The 21,475-nt window shown below is 37.4% G+C and overlaps 1 protein-coding gene across 12 annotated transcripts in view; it reads left to right on the top strand.

Annotated features, from left to right (window-relative positions):
* Positions 1 to 21,475, top strand: part of GTDC1 (glycosyltransferase like domain containing 1) — a 355,459-nt gene that overhangs the window by 128,957 nt on the left and 205,027 nt on the right. The window contains exon 1 of one of the 12 annotated variants that reach the window (XM_036253421.1): positions 20,046 to 20,068. The exons of the other annotated variants lie outside the window; for them this stretch is intronic. The gene's annotated coding sequence lies outside the window, so the exon portion shown is untranslated. Of the gene's footprint in view, positions 1 to 20,045; positions 20,069 to 21,475 lie in introns of those variants that run through there. 12 annotated transcript variants of the gene reach the window in all.

Here is a 21,475-nt window from a genome sequence, read left to right as displayed (position 1 = left end):
TATAGCTCCTTATTTTTTTGTTGGAGGAATTAATTTTATTAACATGCAGCAATTAAACCAACACTTTAGGGATTATGAGCAAATAATGTAGGGCATTGCTAGATTATCTTTTTTTTTTTTTTTTTAAGTGCACTGAAAGAAACATTTCCAGTAATTGTTAACACTTGTGGAAAATCTTGTGAAATATTGATGGAAAGTACTCTTCTCTTCTACCATACCTGGATTTAAAAAAGAAAGATTGGCTTACTTATATGCAGTATGATGTATGTTTAACTCCCCTTACCTCCATATACTTCCTTCAATGTAAAGAACTTGGCACAGGTGTTATTAATAAAATATAATAATAATAAAAAACCCCTTCTCCCTTCTATTTTAAATAAGGATGCTATTCTGCCAGCTTTGAAGCTCACACATACTCTCTAACTTATCCCAGCTTTCGCTCATCTGGTCCTTAAATGGCTCCTTTCATGTGGTCAGCCCACGAGCCGTGCGTACTGCTGCTCAATCACGCCACTGTACGTCGCCATCCTGAGGGTGGTTTGCACGATTTGCATTTCCTGTACTGTTTGAGCTTCAATGAGCTCTAAGCGCCACGTATGAAGAAACCACTGCCAAATAATGCAATGATTTTAGTCAAACCAGATGAGCCTGTGCTGGAGTCAGGCTACCAAGTCATGGTTGGAGGGGTGGGGGAGATGTTGTCAGGATATCCTGTTAAAAAAGGATTCTTCAAGATGTCTATACAGGCAAGATGTGAATTTCTTAACAAATCTGGCCATGTAATAATACAATAAGGTTACTTTTGGAAAGATAGGCTGCAGTGCTGTGTTGAGTAAATATATATATATTTAGTATTAATGTTATGTTGCCAATGTAATTATTTATTATAATAGGTTTTAATGACATTAATTTTCTAACCATACAGAGTTAAATTTAGTCAAAATTAAATGCATTGATTCCTTATCCTGTAAAAGCTTGTATTTTATTAAAAAATGATTGATAAAAGCTGTGGGACAGCTATTACAGAAATGGCTTAGGAGTGGGCCAATGAATAGCTACTAAACTGGGGAAGAAAAAAAAGAACCATGTACCAGATACTAGTCTTCATAAAAAACATGGACAGATGGGGAGACAGACCTATATGATGCTACAAATAGATGAATATCTTGTAAGGATTTCAAAGAAATGTTGAAAGAGCCAGTGAAATTTTTAAAAGTTGGTTTAAAAGTATATCTTGTGCTTATAAATAGTGTGTTTATTCTGCTCACCTGAAACCCAACCTGTGAATTGTTCATGAGATATTTATCAATATTAAGCAAAAAGAACATAGACAGAAACTACATATAGCCACAGAGATAGTGAAGTGAATCTTATTAACATTGACTTTAATTTTTCTTAGACTCTTACACTGAGATACGGTGTTATAACGCCTACAAGAAAAACTTCACCAGAAATCTGGTTAACTGTCAACTAATAATAGTCTCAAAGGTTTCCTATTCTTGTCTACAAACAATTGAATATTTATTCTATTTTTTCCATATAATGTTTACTTCCTAAGAATGTACCTGATAACATGCTGTGGATGCTGTTCAGTCCTTCTTAGTTTAACACCAGTTCACTTGATTACATCCTACCGTCTAATCAGTGTCTATCATGTGAGCCCTAGAGCGGTTTTAAAATACTCTAAAGAGGAAGCTTCAAAGCTACTTACTGAGGAAATTGTTGTATAATTATTTATATTAAGAAAAGGTAGGCAACTTACATGGATGAAAAAATAATGGATTATTATATCTACGCTAAAGTGGTTTCACATGTTCCATGTATTAGGCAGCCATTTAGCTTGAGAACATTTTTCATGTTTTGAGGACCAACCAGAGTGATAGAGGCTAGTCTTCCTCTTTAATTCTCTCTTATATTTCCTTTGCTAATTTCCATTTTTAACAGTAATCTTACTTAGATATATGACTTAGTCCTTAGCTAATACTCAGTTTGGCACTATTGGATTGTTACTGCATTATCTGCCATGGGAAATTTTGAACCAGGGAGCCCTCTTTTCAAAGAGTCTGAATTGGAAGGAGGGAAAGTTTGCCCTGCAGAGAGCTCTTTCAACTTGATACGTTCACTGATAATATTGGACTGTTGCCTCTTAAGTCACGTCGTAGCTGTTATGCAAATTCTGAAAAATTATTTTTGCTTATTAAGTGCATTAGTTTTAAGAACATTGAACAACTTCTTGGATATTTTAGTTTTATATAAATATGTCTGAATAATGAATAATATGGTACCAACTTTTCTGTGAACATTCTTCTTGGTTACTTAGTTTTGAAGAAACTATTTTTTTAATCTAAAAATAAATTGTATTTTTAGATGCTTAATCCCATGGGGGAAAGGAACACGTTTTGCACTGGTTGTCTTTAATTTATTAAACAATTCTGTAATGCACTCTGTGCGTAGATCATAAAAACCACTGGCACACATTTTTTTCTGACCTCACAACATAAGCTGTACTCTTGTGGCAATCCCGGCAAATGTGTTTATAAAGATTCCAGAAATAATAGTGTTGTGACTAAATAAGAAACAGAAGCTAAAGTTAAGAACCAAACAGATACCTATCGGTTTCCTAGAGTTTAATCTGATTAAAACATGGCTCTCAAAAACATTAAATACAATGTCATGTCAGGGAGGTGGTGTACGATAAATATAGTTCATGACAGGAAATCGTTATTAAATCAGCATTACCAGTGAATCTGTTATGGAAATTTCCCAGTAATTTAGTTAAGTTTCCCCCATTTTTCACCTGCAGTGCATCACTGTACTTTTCTGCTTTCATGCTAAGTATGTAATTTTCTGTTGACTGAAAGGCAGTTTTCCTACTTTTAAATACCACACGTCTTTATCGTTATCACCAGTTGAACATGGACTGTCTCTTCTCTTCAACTAGGAAAATCAATATGCGGAGTAAAAGAGAATCTGTATCGGTCATTGGTCATCCTGCTCTAAATACAACAAACCTGAAGGCAGCCACCACCTGGCTCTTCACATGGGCAGGCAGATGTTTTGAATGAGAAATACAGCAACTTGGTTGAATCCCCGGTTATTGATACCCCTCTGAATTTTGATATAGTAAGGACTATATCAAGTTGAGGACTATGTATCTAATGTCATCAAAATCACATCATCTTTACTGTTTGCTTTGAGGAAATATGGGTAGAATGTTAATATAACCCATGTATTTGTAGCTAAACTTTGAGTACTAAAATTTTTTAACAGTTCTGAAAGCATTTTATAAAAAGAAATATTTTTACAAGGCAAGAGGATTATTTGGCTGACTTACATTAATGAAACATTTTGGCACATGTTAAAGATTTCATCGATCTATTACAACCACCCCCAAGAAATCTTGGTTTCCATTTAAAATGTCACCAATGTGGAAAAAATACCATCAATCAAATTGCCTATCTTCTAACTGAAAAGAAAAAAAAAAAGTAAAGAAAAAAAGAAACAAACAGTGAGCTTCCAGGGCATTTTTGGCTCCCCTGAAGAAATTCCTAGATATTGTCAGTTATCTGTGGCCTTAAGATGATCTCTTTTCTCTTTGTTCCACTGTGTGTTTTAATCTTCACAGGAATAAATCCACTGAGTAATATTCCTGACTTGATGCATCTTTAGTCAGACCCTGGGAATGCTTTAGCTTCTGCGAATGAGAACAGTAAAATAAATTCTTTTTCTTAAGAAATATAGGGACCCCACTTTACAACACAGAATTACAAAATTGCATGGCATTCTTTTCTCTAAAATTATTCTTGCCCTGGCTGGTTTGGCTCAGCGGTTAGAGCATCAGCCCATGGACCAGAGTCGAGGGTTCGATTCTGGTCAAGGGCACGTACCTCGGTTGTGGTTTGATCCCTGGTCCTGGTTGGGGTTGTGCAGGAGGCAACCAGTCAATCTGTTTCCCTCACATCAATGTTTCTCTCTCCCTGCCTCCCTCCCAGTCTATCTGGGGCAGGGGGCGGTCAATGGAAAAATATCCTCAGGTGAGGATTAAAAAAAATTAGCTGTAAGAACTTAAGGGGAGCAAAGACCCTCTTCAGAGGAAACTTAAATGCTAAATTCTTCTTATGAGTTTAATCCAGGAAGCAACTTACATGTACTTTGCAGAAACAGCACTGAGACCCTTATCTATTAAAATCTGGCCCCTTCCCAAGCAGAAAAGTGGAAAACTGAGTGCCTGTTGCCTAACTGCTCCTTGAGTTCTGTAGATGATTGCTGTCTAGTGGATCTTAGGTCAGCGTTGAAAATGAAACAGGCCTGGATCCAACTCAGAGGTTCTTGTTGATTCTTTCTTTCATCTTCACTGGGCTCATGTCTGGTATCCAACCCGCTTCGCTTTCACTGTTCTCTGAGGCACATTTTAGGGTTTCTGGTTCCTTTCCTTTTCTGGCTTCCGTCGTAACCATTTCCTAGTGTACACCAGAGGATGACTCGAGTCATCCTACAGGGCAGATGCTGCAGATCTAATGGAGCCCAACAGGTTACAAGGGTATGGGATACTGCAGGGAAGGCTCTCCTTGTCAAGGTAAAGGGCTTCTGTTTGGGGACAGCTGAAATATGGAGCAGTGCATGGAACACCAATTTACAAATCAACATCATAGTCCTCCAGGGATACAACATGGATCAACATCCTGCGGAATCTTAACCGGCATATCCGTGGATGGGGAATAGATGGTGACAGTAATCAAAGCAGAAAGGTAGCGTCCTCTGGAAACAGTGATTCTGAAGACAGAGCTTTTCACTTTAGTAATGAGAGATACCATTCATAAAGTGCCTCACAATCTCCTTGTGACAGCATGATCTCATTCAGTCCTCATAGCAACACCTGAACAGCAGGTAGGCTACAAAAATCTCCTTTCACAGGTGAGGTTCAGAAAAGTTGTGATTTGCCTACATAACCCATTAGGACATCTTAGAGGCAAGACTTGAACCCAAGACTTGTAATGTAGCAAATGCTTTTCCCTCCCTCACTATAATGATGCCTTTGTTTTTCTAACAGGATGCATTTTTATTCTTCCCTTCTTCCCTTTTCTCGATCACAAAAATATATGCCAGGCACTGTGCAGGAACTGGGTGAAGAGAAGCGAACAAATAGCAGTGTTTCCTACTTTGTAGAGCTAAGTTTGCTCTTCCTAGGATTCTACAGAATGGTATGGTAGCCACCAGTCACACGTGGCCATTGAGTACCTGGAATGTGGCTAGTCTGAATTGAGATATGTTATAACTGTAAAGTACTCACCGACTTAAAGATGATTAGTAACGAATGCAAAAATTTTCATAATTTTATATTGATTACATGCTGAAAATATTTCAGATAGATTAAATTAAATGTATTATTAAAATTGATTTCATCTGTTTCATTTTTCTTTATTATTGCTACTAGAAAATTTTAGTGGCTAGTAGGAAATTTAAAAATACTGCAATCTATGTTCCTAGCTTGCATTCAGCCATTTAGTACTTCTACGGTTACATTTTACATTTTTTACATGGGAACATTTGGATCACTTGCAATTTGTCCTAGTGCATGTTGGTCTGGATCCCAGTTTATTTTTCCTCCAGATGCTACCAAGTTGACTCAACACCATTTATTGGGTTGTTCGTCTTTGATTTGAGAAGCTACATTTATCACATATATATGCTAACTCCTTCTTCGTGTTCTGTGTATTTCTGGACTTTGTCTTCTTTTCTGTGGTCTGTGTTTATGTTTGAACCAATGTTATACTTTATATATTTTAAAATACCCTTTAATGTCTGGTAAGGTTAGCCTCCATCTCCAGTTGATCATCACCACCACCCACCTACCCCCAAGTTTTCGTCTACTCTTTTTAGCTATGAAAATCAGAATCAATTTGTCTAGTTTAAAACAAACAAAAACAACCTTTTAAAAACTGTGATCAAGATAAACTCAAAGAGAATTGGTATTTGTATAATGTTGAATTTTCCTATCCAAGGTATTGGTTTATCATTCAAGTCATCTTTGGAATTCTTTTAGTAATATTTTAACATTTTCTTCATAGATGTGTTGACTCTTACTAGGAAATTTTACATATGTGTGTATATATACTGTTGATATAATATTTTCTGTTAATGCTTGTTTATATACTATGTATAATACATATAGCATATATAAAATATAAAACCGTATTTAAATACATTAAATTTGTTCTCTGTAAGCTTATAAATAAATTGTAATAAATTGGGGTTTTTTTGGTTGATGATCTTAAGAATTCTAATCTTATCCACAAATACTGATAAATTTACCTACTTCTTTACACTTTTTATACCTTTCATTTTTTTCTCTTGTCTAGTTCTATTGGCTAGTTCCTGTAGTACAATGCTTAGTAACAGTGGTGATAGTATTTTTTGTGAGTACGTTGCTGGCTTAAATGTTTCTTTAAGTATGATATTGTCTTTTGAATTGAACACATTTTATTATAGTAAAAATCATATATTCTTATTTTAAGAATAAAATTTTTTATAAATTACAAAAAAAATCCTGAATTTAAAAAATCATGATAAATAAACACTCTGATGGGCCATATTGCTTTCTGAATGACCCTTTTGTAATATTCTCATGAAAGGAGATGGATTACCTCTTCCCTATAGCAGATGTCAATCATATACGCATGGACACATTTTCAAGAGACATAAATTTAGAAATAATCTGCAAGTGAACGCAAACGTGTTCTTGGAGATTAGATTTCTAGGATGATATGATTGTTGCCTTTCTGAGCGATCACAGGGCTCTGTGAACTGCACTGGGCACCATCTTTTCTCTTATTTCTCTCTGTCTCAGGACTTCTGGTCAAGGTACTTGTACTTGGTTGGCTCTCATGGCATCTAACAATCCTCCCAGATTCTTTTAGATCCTCAGACCATGATGAAGGTTACTATTTTATGCACTTAACATAGAGCTCAGATGATGCTTTTTGAATCAAACTTTCTCTTTTTCAGAATCAGATTAAGAAGTTAGATTCTCCTAGGTTCAAATCCAGATGTTAGGTTTGAAACCAGACTCTATTATTTACTAGCTGATTCACCTCTTGAAGTCCCAGGTTCATTATCTGCCCCCCCGCAAAGAAAAATAAGAATAGTTGTTACATTTGGTTATATGCCTTCTTATGTGATTTTTTTTAACAGAGTGATTAAAATAATGATTCTTGATGTACTAATATTGAACCAGGCTTATTCTTTTGGGAAAAAGATTACTTGGTCATGAAGTTTTACTATGTTATCATTTCTGCTGAGTTCTGTTTGCAAATATTTTATTTCAGATATAGTATGTATTTATAAGTGAGATTCACCTGTTATGTATTTATTTTGTTACATTCAATTCATAAAAATAAAATAATTTGGAAGTTCCCCTATCTTCTATTAATACTAGTTTAAATAGAAGTGGATTTATCTGCTCTCTCAAAGTTTGGTAGAATTCTCCTATGAAACCATGTGATCTTAGTGTCTTATTTTGGGGTGGTAGTAATAGTGGTGCTAATGGTAAATCTTTGTAGGGGACAACTTTCTATCTTTTATGTAAATTTTTTGTTGTTTATTTTCTAGATTCTCTACTTCTGAGGTAGTTAAATTTTTTTCTATGAAGGTGTGTTTTTATATGTTTTGAAAGGTTTACATTTTTTTGTTGGTTACCTTCATAATAATAACTTTATATGACACTCTAAGTTCTCTAATTCTTGAAATAGTGTCTATTAGTTTTTTTCTAATTAACAATGAAAAATGAATGTGTTCCCACTTCCTTGTTCATTGTTTTTTCTCTGCCATCTGATTTAAATCAACAGTATCTTTCCCTCCCTCCCTCCCTCCCTCCCTCCCTCCCTTCCTTCCTTCCTTCCTTCCTTCCTTCCCTAATATACTCTTTAAATATGTGTAAGCTCTATTATTTGATTTGTAAGCTTTCAATAGTATCTGAAGTCCGTCAGCTAGTACAGGTGAGGCAACAGGTGCATCTGCTCTACTTTCCAAATTTCTTTTCCGTTTTCCCCTACAGTTGTATTTTATATGTGTGGTCAGAGCAAAGACCTTTTATGTTCTATTTTGCCACTCTAATTCCTGCACTGGTTTTGGTTTTAGTTCTGTGGTTAAATGTATTGGTTGAAAGACTTCTGCTTCTAAGCAATATGAAGTAACAGGACTTGGATTTACTTTTCCATCTGAAACAAACAAAAATGCACAAATGTGTATAAAACAGTGTTTTTTCAAGACATTGGACCTCAAACTACAAAGGGTAGTGATTCTCAAGAGAGGGCAAGGGAATGAGGCGGGCCCTCTGATTGCCCCATCTTTTTGCATTGGAAAGGTTTCCAAGCCCTAATGCAAGAAGGGGGAATCTAGGAAAGACTGGCAGACCCCCTGAAGTTGAGGAAATGGAGGTAAGAGTCTGAACTGATAAAAATCCGAGCTGCTGAAGGAGAGAAGTCGAGATCTGCAGAGGGTCCCACTTGAGCGCTCAGCTGAGTGCAGCTCCGCTCTTGCTTGTTAGAAAGTTCTCACGGCCAGAGGAAGAACCACCTCAGAGGAGTAAAAGGAATAGTCCCCATGGTTCAAGCAAGGCCAGAAGTAATGCCTTTTCCCACCAGCTGCACTGAAAAACATCATGATTTGGTCAGAGATATGGTCTCAACCTAGACTCAGTTGGGGAAGGGTCTGCTTCCAAGCTCATCTGGTGGTTGTTAGTATTCAGTTTCGTGCTTGCTATCGTCCAGATGTCCCCCTCGTTCCCTTACACATGGACCATCCTAGCACGGCTGCTCATACCCTTGCCAGACAAGATGAGACAGTCCTAGGTCATTGAAGCACATACATCTTGTCATGTTTGCTGTGTTCTTTAGAAGCAAGTAGCTGGTGCTGCCCACTGAAAGGGGGAGATGACACGGGGCGTGAATACAGGAGGGGGCATGGTGGGACCACTTTAGATTCTGTTATCTAGCTAGTGACTAGGAAAATATCTTAAAAGCAGGTGGATTAAAAAACAACAACAAGTTACTTCAATTACAAGTAACTTAGAAGAACAAAGTCGAACAGGCAGCAGGTCCCTCGTTGGAAGCATCGCAAGGGGAAAACAGTGGATCGATGTTTTCAAATCCTTGAGAGAAACCCCCAAACTATCAACCCAGTGAAATAATATCACTCAAAATCAAAATTACCGAAGATGGCCAAAGTGAAATAAATAGTCTCAGATATGTAATATACAGCATGGTGACTATAATGACAATGCTGTATTGTACATTTGAAAGTTGCTGAGAGAGTAAATCTTAAAAGACCTTATCGTAAGAAGGCAGAGACTTTGTGTGGTGATGAATGTTAACTACACTTACTTTGGTGGTCATTTTGTAATATGTTGAATCGTTATATTGAGTACCTGAAATGAATACCTTTTTAAGAACAACAAAGAAAAACCCCCAAATAAATAAACCGAAAAGCCCCAAAGGTAAAACAAAGGTTTTTTATTTTGTTGTTGTTTTACTTTAGAGAGAAAAGAAAGAGTTGAGAAGAGGAGAGGAAGCAAGAAAGAAATTTCATTTTGTGTTATTTTGGGCAATAGGTACCCCTCTCCCAACATTACCTACATTAAATTTTGATTCCTCCTGGGTCATGTTCTTAGATGAGGAGTATATATCTATCTGTTGTTTCCTCCAAATCTGGGCTGGTATGTGTATATATTTGTCTATCTGTACTAATAGGTAGTGGCAATCAGGTCAAAATATGTTTTAATGCTTTTGAATACTTTATCATCTAGTATTTAAAAATAATTTTTTAAAAGTTGATTTGAGAGAGGCAGGAAGAGAGAGAGAGAGAGAGAGAGAGAGAGAGAGAGAGAGAGAGGAACATCAATGTGAGAGAGAAATATTGATTGGTTGCCTCCCGTACGAGCCCAACTAGGGATTTAACCTGGGTATGTGCCCTGACCAGGAATTGAATCTGCCACCTTTCGGAATGAAGCTCCAACTAACTGAGCCATAGCTGCCAGGGTTAAATTAAGTTTTTAAAGGGGCAATGAGCTTCCTAACTCAAGCTTCTTAAGAACTCTTTTAATTAGAGAATAGCTTGAGGGTTTTATATTTAATTGAAATTAACATGTTAAAATATTTAAATTATTTATAAATTGTTATTTAAATTGATTTTATGTAATTTAAATTATTTAAAATAATGTTTATATTCTAAATATAACTGTTTTAGTATCAAAAATATTTTTGTTTTGCTTTGATGAGTCTCTACTCTCATGTATGAGAGGAAAAACAATAATACTGTGCTTTCCATTTCATAAGATTTAAAAATATTTAATTTAAATTACATATATGAAAATACTTTGAAAACTCTGAGTACACAATTGTAAGGAACATTTTTTAGAATCATGTCATTTTTGACTTTGTGTCAAACGTGACGATAGTCTGGTTTTCAAAAAGCCCACTACAGTGAAGATACTTCTTGAAGTGCATGTTTTTATTTTATGGACTTGCAAGTTTCTGTATTTGTAATCTGGTTTTTGTTCCAGCCTAATGGCTCTGTTCACAAATTATTTGGTCTCCCACTTTATTAATGTTAGTCCTGGATCAATTTGGTGCCACCTTTATCGTGGTGAATTCCAATATTGCTTTAGTGGTTTGAGTGGCTATAATTTTACCCTTTCTCTCTCTCTCTCTTTTTTTAAATCAGCGAGTAGAAGGGAGGGAGAGAGAGAGCGAGAGAGAGAGAGAGAGAGAGAGAGAGAGAAACATCGATGTGAGAGAGACACATTGATTGGTTGCCTCCTGTACAACCTGGGACTGAACTTGCAACCCAGGTATGTGCTCCGGACTAGGACTTGAACCTGCAACCCTTTGGTCCACAGGCTGACACTAACTGCTGAGCAAAATCGGCCAGGGTGGTTTTTACTATCTTGATGTATATAATACAGGAAACATTTTGTTAAATATATTTTGCCCTAATATTGAAACATTCAGCACTGTTTTAATTGACTGCCTATTAACCCAAAGAAAGTTATTGATTGCTCCTTTTGAAAATCACTTCAGCTCTTTGCATAATTGACATACAATGATTTTCATTTGCAGTAATCAGAGATTGGGCAGCGTTATTCTGCTACCAGTACGATTAAGAAGGTTAGAGATTTTTGTAAATGCTAGAAACCTTTTCATACTGGTATTAGGGTAGAAGTCATGAAACATTAGAAACAGAAGACACCTGGTCAACCCAGACTTCTCAGTATCCTATGTAGTGAGAAGGTGCAGACATGGGCCCAGGTGGGAAGTGAGAGCAGAAGTCGTTTGTTTTCATTAGGCATCGGCATCCGACCCAACTTTGGTGGATGGGCAGGGGCGTGAAAGAGCAACCAGACATCATAACAAGAGCTTGCAGTTACTTAGCATTTGCTACTTTCTAGACACCTTCTACGTGCTGTCCATGAAACACATTTCCCAATAATATTAATAATGAGGCGATTTTTTTTTTTTTATCTTCACCCAAGGACATTTTTCCATTTTTTGTTCAGGTAGAGTGGGAGGGAGAGAGAGGGAGAGGGAGAGAGAGAGAGAGAGAGAGAGAGAGAGAGAGAGAGAAACATCGACGTGAAGGGACACATCGAGTGGCTGCCACCCGCACGACCGACCAGGGCTGAGGACAAACTGCAAACAAGGTACGTGCCCTTAGCGGGAACCAAACCCGGGTCTCTCTGGACCGCAGGCCGACGCTCTAACCGCTGAGCCAAACCGGCCAGGGCAATAAGGTGATTCTTATCCTCACTTTTGAGTTGAAACTGAGACACAAATTGTTAAGTGACTCATTCCAGGTCTCACAGCTAGTTAATCGCTGTACTGCTATTTAAACTCAGGGCTTCTTACCCCAGAGTCTCTCTCCTTGATCACCAGGTTGTTCTGCCTCTGATTAATGCTTTGCATTTTACGGGGACAGTAGGATAGGAGAAGTTAGGAAGGTTGAACTCATGGAAGCCTTGAAAAGGGAGTCAGTGGCATTCACATGTTATGTGAGTAAAAGGCGGTTCAGGCTTTCTAGAAAATAATCTGATCTTACTATATTTTATCAAGAATATTGGTAATCATTCTGTTCATACCTGTTCTAAGAAACGTTGGGAGACAATTCTTTATGGGTCTCTTGCATTTCTGTATGTCTTGCGGCAGAAGCGTTAAATGCCTTTTGTTTTAGACTGTTTTCAAGGAAGTGTATATAGCAAAACAGCATTGAAATAGAGAGATAGCATCTCCCTCTGATCAGATAGCTGGTTTATTTATTCTCCAGTATACTAAAGATAGTGTCTCCTTTTGGAGCAAACTTGGGGCAAGTTTCCTTGCAGCTCATTATGGAAGATTAGGATTTCCTTACTTGGGGTTCTTTTGCTATGATGCAAACCCACTGCCTGTGCCCCATCCCTCTGGGCCTCTCCCCATTACCCTGGTGGGCCTTGGCGGCCAAGGGGAACCGACAAGACTATGATGCTCATGATGTTTACTGTGTCCCGAGTAATTTGACCCAGGAGTGTCATGTCTGCTGCCAGCATCCAGGAAATTGTGGCTGGCTAAATTATTAACTTGCAAGTAGGGCAAAATCTCAGACCCTTCATCGTTCTTGCCAAAGGGGTGATTAGAATTAACAACAAAGCATTATGTACAATCATTGGACAGTAATCCAACTGTCCAATAAAAATGGAACCATTTAGTGAATTATAGTAAATTCATATAATGAAATATTAATTCTACAGCCCTTAAATATCATGTTTTTAAAGATTTAAAGACGAGGATATACTCATGAGAAAGTTAAGTAAAATTGTTATGAAAATCATATAAACAGTACAATCTCAATTTTTTAAAATGTGTTTACATGTTTAGGAAAAAAGACTGGGATACACTATCCAAATTATAAAAAAAATTATTATAAATAGATTATAACATCATAAGTGATGTTATTTTTTTCTTTTCCTATTTCTGTATTTTCCACATTATTCTATAATGAAAATATATTACTTTTATAATGAAGAAAAACACAGTATTAATGAAGTCAAACAGGAATTTGACATGATATAGTAGGGCGAATAGATATTGTACATAATACTGAGAGGACAGTAATATGAGGATACATTTAAAACCCATGGAATCAAAGAAGATCTGTTTTTCATTAAAATGCACATACACAGTATAACTGAAAACCATTAAAACAAAAGCAAAAAATAAAGAAGTCCAGGTTATAACAGAGGGATAGAAGAAGCATGGATATTTTAGAAATTCTAATTTAAGGAAACTTAATCCATTTGAACAAAAAACTAAGCTCGTCAAAGCCTTTCGTTGTCTAATAAAAAGGAATTAAGTCAGTTAATCATAAGAAAGAGTGTTTGCATACTGAAGTACTGGAAAAAGAAATGATCTTATGTCTGACATTTGCTTTAAAATATTTCAGCAAAAAATAAATAATAAGTAAAAATAAAGTGGGAGGGATAGTTGAACCGCCTTGGCAAAAATATTAATAGCTGTTGAAGTTGTGTGTTGGGTACATGGGATTTATTATACTGTCAATTTTTGTGTGTTCTTGACGATTTCCACAGTAATAAATAAACAAAATTTATATGGTTTAAAAACAATGTTTCTCAACATTGGCTTCACATTGGTATTGGTTAGGAGCTTTAAAAAGTGCTAATGACTAGATTTCACCTTCTCTGATTCTAATTTAATTGGTCTTAGGTGTGGCTGAGACGGCAGGATTTTAAAAAATCTCTTGGGTAATTCTAATATGTAGCATATGTTGAAAATCATAGTTCTAAGTGGACTCTGTTAGGTAGGTCCTTATTATGGAGGACATTGAACATAGTAATGGATGTTTTGACAGCACTTCTTAAAAAATTGTGGGTTTGTCTTCTATTATGTTGATTCATGGAACATTCCTCAGTAAAGTCAGAATAGGATGTTTTTTCTTATAAAAATAGTTCTCTTAAGAGCCCGAATAAAACAGTGTAGGTACATAGCTTAATGGTTCTTTCACTTGATAAAATGATAAAGATTCAGTGTTTTTAAGGAATTAATAATATGTCTCTTTCAAATATTAATTGAATAAGAAGAAGCCTAACTGATGTGGATAGTTTTAAAAATTTTTATTTTAACATTTTATAGTTTTCTCAACGTAATTCTTGTTCATTTTTGGAAAACTAAAAGGATTATTTAGAGACATAGAAGAAAATAATCAATCATAGCTTCATTATTTATGGTAAATGCTAATAATGGTTTACAGCATTTTATTTCACATTTATTTTAACTTTCTGTTGAAAAATTTTAAACATAAATGTAGAGATGGTAGTATCATAAATCTCTATGTACCCATCATTTAGCTTCAATAATTATCAACTCACCATTACCCTTCTCTGTGGCCCCTCCCACTGCCCCCTCCCCTCCCCCATACCGGCTTCTTTTGAAGCATGTCTTGTATATTATACATTTCATTTACAAATATTTCAGGGTGTATCAGAGTAAATAATCTTCAGGTCATTAATATGTGTCTGAGGTATCGGTATTCTGCACTGACTGAAAGAAGATCCATATGCTACAGTTCCTAACTCTGTAGTTGCCAAAGATGGTGTTGCGTTATACAAGTGAAAATCTGGCTTATAGCCTTGAGCTGCAGAAGGATCTGCTGGCGGGGCCAAGGCTTTTCTCAGAACGTAACTCCATCAGCTTAGACGATGAAATGAGTAGTAGACTGGAATTCAGGAAACCCAGAGTTCCATACAGGCTTTAGTTAGGAAGATTTGAAGGATTAGAATTACCTAATGTTTTGTTTTAAAATGACCTAAACTGATCTCGTGTCTTATTTTCTTTAGAGCCAGGTAGTTTCCCAAAGGGTTTGGCAGATTGTTGGTCACAGTGTGTTTAGTAAAATGAATGTAGAGACAATATCCTAGTAGAAAGGAGTTGAAGACAGGGAAATCACGTACGAAGGTACTCATTTCTGTGGTCCGAGAAACCCAGGTTGGAGAGCGGGAGAAGAGCAAAACTTAGAATCTTCATTTACGGTAAAAATTACTTACATGGCAATACTTTGTTATGGGAGTTAAGAGTAAGAGAATAATTAGATATGCCTTCAATCCTACCCTAGGGGTCTAGCATAATACTATGTTCTTGGCAGAAAGAGTAAAGTTGAGAAGAACAATGAATGATGGGGAAAGAAGGGATGAATTAGTCCAATGTCAGTAAACCAAGTTTAAAGTAATAGCGTGGCATCTAAGGGGGTATTCCCTTTGGGCTACTGAAAATCGAGGACTAGCTTTCGGGTGGTACATGAGAGCTGGAGATCTGCATTTGAAAGTTGTTTGTGAAGCCAAAGGATGATTGAGTTTTCATAGGGGATATTTGTTGAAGGAAGAGAGCATGTGGCTGAAGACAAATCCTTTTAGTAGTTTCAGTGGATGGGAATAGGAGTAGGAATGACTTAATCTAGAATCCATTAAATTAATCCTTACTGAACATCTATGGCACAGGCATTTTCATGGACAAGGAAGGAGGGCTCACTGAACAGACTGGGAACACACTGCCACACAAAGGAAGTGTTTTGCCGTAGATATGTACAAAGACCTATAAAAGTAAAAACATGAATGACTCAAAGTGCCTGTAGTGCCCAGGGCAGCGAATGGTATTTCATGCGGTGCTAGAGGCACAGACCTGTGTTCCTGGGGCAGTGGTGAGGAGTCTGGCATGCCTCAAGTACAGGGTACAGGGTGCAGAGGGTGGCAGGGCACCTGGTTCTGATGTGTAAGAACTAGGAAACCACTTTCGGGGGCTGAAGAATGTTAGAATCACTATTAACATAGAAGACAAAAATCAGCAGTTTGACTTTAATATAAAGTAATAGGATGGGGCCCTGCCGGTGTGGCTCAGTGGTTGAGCATTGACCCATGCACCAAGAGGTTGCCAGTTCGATTCCCGGTGAGAGCATATGCCCAGGTTGTGGGCCAACTCCCCAGTGAAGGGCATGCAGGAGGCGGCCAATCAGTGTTCTCTCTCATCGATGTCTCTCTCTCTCTCTCCCTCTCCCTTCCTCTCTCTCTAAAATCAATAAAGAAAAAAAAATTATAAAGAAACGAATAGAACAGGAAATAATGGAAAATTTGTAGGTTTTTCTCTTCTGTTTATCAAGCAAATACTGTCACAATGTAGTGCTATATATTTATGTTTATTAATTTGTATTCATTTTATTCATATGAAATTTTGATATATAATATGGTCAAAGTTAAGGAGTCAAATATTTTATGTATAGTAACATTTATACATACACATTCGTTGGCTCAACATATTATCAACATCCCAGAAATGGGATAGAAAGATGAGTGAATAAGATAATTTCTCACCTTCAAGATCTTTGTAGATTAAAACAGATAATTCTAGTTGGGTAAGTGCAAAGATATGAGAACACTCAAGAAGAGTACCTAATCTAACGTGGGTGTTAATGAAAGGATTTAGGAAGACGTCTTGATTGCAGCCAATTCTTAAATGATGTAAAGGTGTCAGTGGTTGAACCGAGAAAGAGCATGAGACAGTGGCATACCATGCAGATTAAGCAGCAGTAACAGTAAAGACATGGAGGTAAAAGGCAGCCTGGTGTGTGAAGAAAATCCTAGTCATTTTGCTATTCATGAAACTCTAAGTGTGAAATAGATCAGGGCAGGAGATGAGCTTGTAGATCCGGGTGGAGACCAGTGCAGAGTGACATCTCACACATGAATTTAAGGGACTTTCATTTTGTACAGAGGGGTGACCTGGCCAGATTTGCATTCTGCACACATGGTTCTGTAGCCATGAACTTGCTGGGACAGGTGAATGAATTTGCTGGGGAGGCAGGCATGGAAACAGGAAGGTTACTTAGGTGGATTATGCAGTAGACCAGGCTTCACTAGGTAAAGGGAATAAGAATGAAATTGAAGGGATAGATTTGAGAAATTATTCAGGAAACAAAATGGACAGAATTCATTAATAGGTTATATATGGAAATTTAGGAAGAGTGGGTTCAAGGGAAGGTGACTCTCAGGTTTCTGGTTTGGTGATGGCTGTGCCTTCAGCTTCACTGATAAATACAGCAAAAGTACCTGTTTATTGGATTAGATGATGAGTTCTGTTTTAGGCCTCTTGAATTGAAGGTGCCAGTGGGTTATTCCACATGAAGATTTCCAACAGACAGTTGAATATTTGGAGGTTGGATGAGAAGTCTAGGTTTGAAACCCAAATCTGGGAGCCGTTAGTGTATAGTGAGTGGCTCTGAAACTCTGAGGGTGGACATTCTCTTTAGTGTCAGCATTATGCTCATAATCAATATGAATGTGCTAAGTGCATACTGAGCAAACTTCCCCAAGAACCAAAATGTGAAATGAACTCTACTCAACCTTCTTTCATTTGCTTACCTTTGAAATGACCAGAAACTACTTTAAAAAACTGGAGTATGAACTTAACCAGAGTCTTTTTAAAATACATATTTTCACCCAAAATGTTAATCCTAGCACCAAAGTAGCATATAAAAATATTATTTGAACCGAGTTGATAGATCATTTACTTGGAGTTCCTAGAATTGGGTGGCTAGTGTATACAGGACATTGTATTCCTTGCAAAAGACTTCAAAGGCAGTCCATATAATGATTTTGGCAAGAAGAAGAATTGAATTTTTTCTCTTCCAGCTCAAGCACAAGTTATCTAGGGAGAAAAATTACTCCCAGATGAGTTTACAGTTGCCAGCAATTCAAAATTTAACCAAATTGCATCATCACGCATCGTGTTTGGAAGGAAGACTGACAAAATGTAATTTCAGTAGATTCTAGGAAACACAGGACTTACTTAAATGCAATGGCCCTGGCAAAGGGTATTTTCTAAAGATCAGGAGTAAGTCTAGTGATGTTCATCTGTAGGAGACTTCCAATGATCATTTTGGTGATGTCTTACATGATAAAAAAAAAAAAAAGAGAGAATATAAAATATAGCACGATGAATAAAAAACACCAATATTACAGTATTTTGATGTTTGAGTCATCCTTTAATTGGAATTTTTATTCCCAAAACAGAATTGACCAATTACAACGGTAACAGCCTCCAGTGTTTTTCTTGTGCTCACAGTGTGCCCAGCTCTGGTCTGAGCACTTTATATATCCTCCCAGTGCCCGTTAGAGGAGTACTGTCACTGGCTCCATTTGGCACACGAGGAAACTGAGGCGAAGGGGGGGTAAGCAGGCTTGCCAAGATCACATAGCTGGTCGCTGGGGAAGCAGTAGGCTGCCCTGTGAGTCACCGGTACACTCTGGTGGTCTGCCTTCAGAGCCCATGCTCTTAACCACAGTCCCAATTTCAATGTTAGTGTACGCATCTCGTAGGCAGTGTATCCATGCATTGTGGAGTTTTACAGAATACAGGGATGGTGTGATTCTTGACCTTAAAAACATGCAGTCTCTGGTACTGTTTCCCAAATTGCATTGCAACATAACACAGTGATTCTTTTGATTTCATTTTCCCTCTTGCTGTGTAAAGGTGATATTAGCACGCATTTCTTATATGTTGAAAAATACAGTGATACCTCGGTTCTCGAACGCCTCGGTTTTCGACCAAATCGGTATTCGACCAGGAGATTCGAGAAACTTTTGTCTCGGAATCCGAACAAATATTTGGAACTCGAACTTCCGAGATGAGCCGAGTTGAGCCGAATGGCGTTCATTCGGCCCAGGGCGCCTTGCTTGCATCATCAGTGTGAGTGCAGAGAGAGAGTCACGCTTTGTGGAGTCACGCTTTCCTATTGGGTTTCATTGCTTCGGTTCTCGAACAATTCGGTTCTCGACCGTCCTCCTGGAACGAATTATGTTCGAGAACCGAGGTATCACTGTAAAGAGATTTAAAATTCTCTACTGAGTTTTAGAGAGAGAGAGAGAGAAACATTGATTTGTTGTTCCACTTATTTATGCCTTCACTGGTTGATTCTTTTTTTTTAATCCTCACCTGAGGACATTTTTTCCATTTTTTTGTTCAGATACAGTGGGAGGGAGAGAGAAGAAGAGAGAGAGAAACATCAACGTGAAAGGGACACATCGAGTGGCTGCCACACGCATGACCAACCAGGGCCGGGGACAAACTGCAACTGAGGTACATGCCCTTAGTGGGAACCGAACCTGGGTCTCTCTGGACCGCAGGTCGATGCTCTGACTGCTGAGCCAAACTGGCCAGGGCCACTGGTTGATTCTTGTATGTGCCCTGACCGGGGGTGGAGCCTGCAACCTTGGTGTATTGGGACAGTGCTCTAACCAATTGAGCTACATGGCCTGGGCCTAAAGGGAATTTTTTAAATGAAAAATTTACATTACCTCTTTAGGTTAAGTGTATAACACAGTGATATACAAATTTGATGTAGGGATTACTAATTTTAGGAGATTTTATAAGGACTTCAATGTGTAACAGCATATTTAAATACTCTGCTCTTTACCCAAGAAATGTATTGTAAATGTGAATTATTTTAATCAAATAATTCTACTAGGCATGCTTCCTATTAAAATTTTTATTATTAATACTTTTCAGTTTTTAATTATAAAAGTCATATATAATCACACGGAAGAACATTTGGTGATAAAATATGAAAATCCATAAACCCAGCAGCTGTTATACCTTGTAGTCTTACTTTATTATAGTCTTTTCCTGTGTATCTGGTCTTACATTATTAAAATAATAGTGTATTTATGATTTTGTACTTTAAGAACTTTTATTTTTGTTCCTAGTAGTATTGAATATTTTTTTATAAAAATAAAAATTAGTGGAGTGCTGATTTGTCTTTTGGATAAATCTATGTTTTTATATTCTAGGTTTTCTTTGTAGTCTATACCATGTTCACTTATTATAGTTCAGAAACATTTTGGTGTTAACTCATTTTGTGTTCTCTTCACCCTTATCTCCTGTTCCTGCCTTGGCCTTCCTCAGCTGGGCACAGTCAGGTGCACTGACGCCCCCTACCTGCAGGCTCAGTCCTCCACAGCACCTGAGCCCTTCATACCTGAGTAAGGATGCATCTTAGTCTCAGCCCCACTGATTGGTATGGAGTTAACGTGATTCCTCCCAGACTTTGGATTCATTCACTGGGTAGTAGACTCGTGTACTCTGAGCTAACCTTCCACTCTGCCGGTCCCTCTATTGCCAGTTGCCATGGCAACAGCACAAGGTGGGGGGTGCTCACTTTGCTGTTCTCTTCTTCATCTCTCCTTCTACTTTAATTGCCAGTTGTTTTTCTCTCCTTAGCTCACCCTCTTTCTCAGTTACTCTCCTTCATCCTGTCGGCCCTTTTCTGGGCTTTTGTTACCCCTTTCTTACTTCCTGCCTATTTTATTCCCTGCATATTTCCCAGTCAGACTTGCTGTGTGCACCTGTACTAGAGTCACCTCCTGAATTCTGCATGACACTTCTTGGAATCTTTGCTTGGCTGCTGTAGCCGTTGAATTCAGCCTACATCTTGCCCAGGTTGTACTTACGAGCTCAGTTCCTGTGACCGGCCCATTAACTGTTCTGTTGGCAGGTGCTCCCGGAGGTTCTGTTACCTTTGGTGTGTACTCTGCCCCGGACCTCTGCTGATGTCTCTTTTCTTTCCTTGCTGGGCTCTTTTACAGAGACCTGAGACAGCCCAGGACAATGTCAGCATGATTTCTCCCAAAGCCGAATTACTGCGTAAGATCAAGAGAGAGAAAGAAAAATTTTAATGCATGTGATTACTTGAAAAAAATTATCTACTGATTTTTGTTAAATCTCTTCAGGTCCTCTTTACTACTGTTATTTATCTCTTGAAGCAAAAGGAGTAACTGTGTGTGTCATGTCCAGACATCTTTGTACTGTAGGCTCTAGATGTGGTGAATATTGTGTCTGGATTTAACATGACGATCACACATGAAGTAGAAGACTCCATCAATACAGACTAAATTAAAACTGGAGTTGCATAAATAGAATCTATGCTGAGTTGTTTTTGAGTTTCCTCATTTATTCTACTTATTGATGAATTTTTGTAACTTACTCCTTGAATAAATTATCCAAGAATCAGCCCATGATTTTCTTTATATATTACTTCATATTGATGCAAAGGTACCTGCCATAATAAAATTGTATAATGATTGCTGTTTTTACTACTTGGTTGGGGTGGAATTTTTTAAAAATAATGATTATTTTTTTCCTATTTGATTTTTTATTTACAATTTATATAAAAATGGGACAACATTGCACATCTGCTATTAAAGAGAGCTCAATAATTCTTTCATTGTTTTAAACTGTGGACATTCAAATCCTTCCCCTCTTTGTTGTACATGTAACTGGCAATATCAGTAACATGATTAGAATGCACAACTCCTTACTTCTAAGATATCAACTAGGGCATTCATTTGTTTAATTTCAGCCTCCTGACATCAGCCATTCTTATTCTCTGA

Source organism: Molossus molossus, unplaced genomic scaffold (genome assembly GCF_014108415.1).
Source record: "Molossus molossus isolate mMolMol1 unplaced genomic scaffold, mMolMol1.p scaffold_m16_p_11, whole genome shotgun sequence".
NCBI classification, from domain to species: domain Eukaryota; kingdom Metazoa; phylum Chordata; class Mammalia; order Chiroptera; family Molossidae; genus Molossus; species Molossus molossus.
Note: the sequence above shows the minus strand (reverse complement) of the source record. Positions and strands in the feature narration are given on the sequence as shown.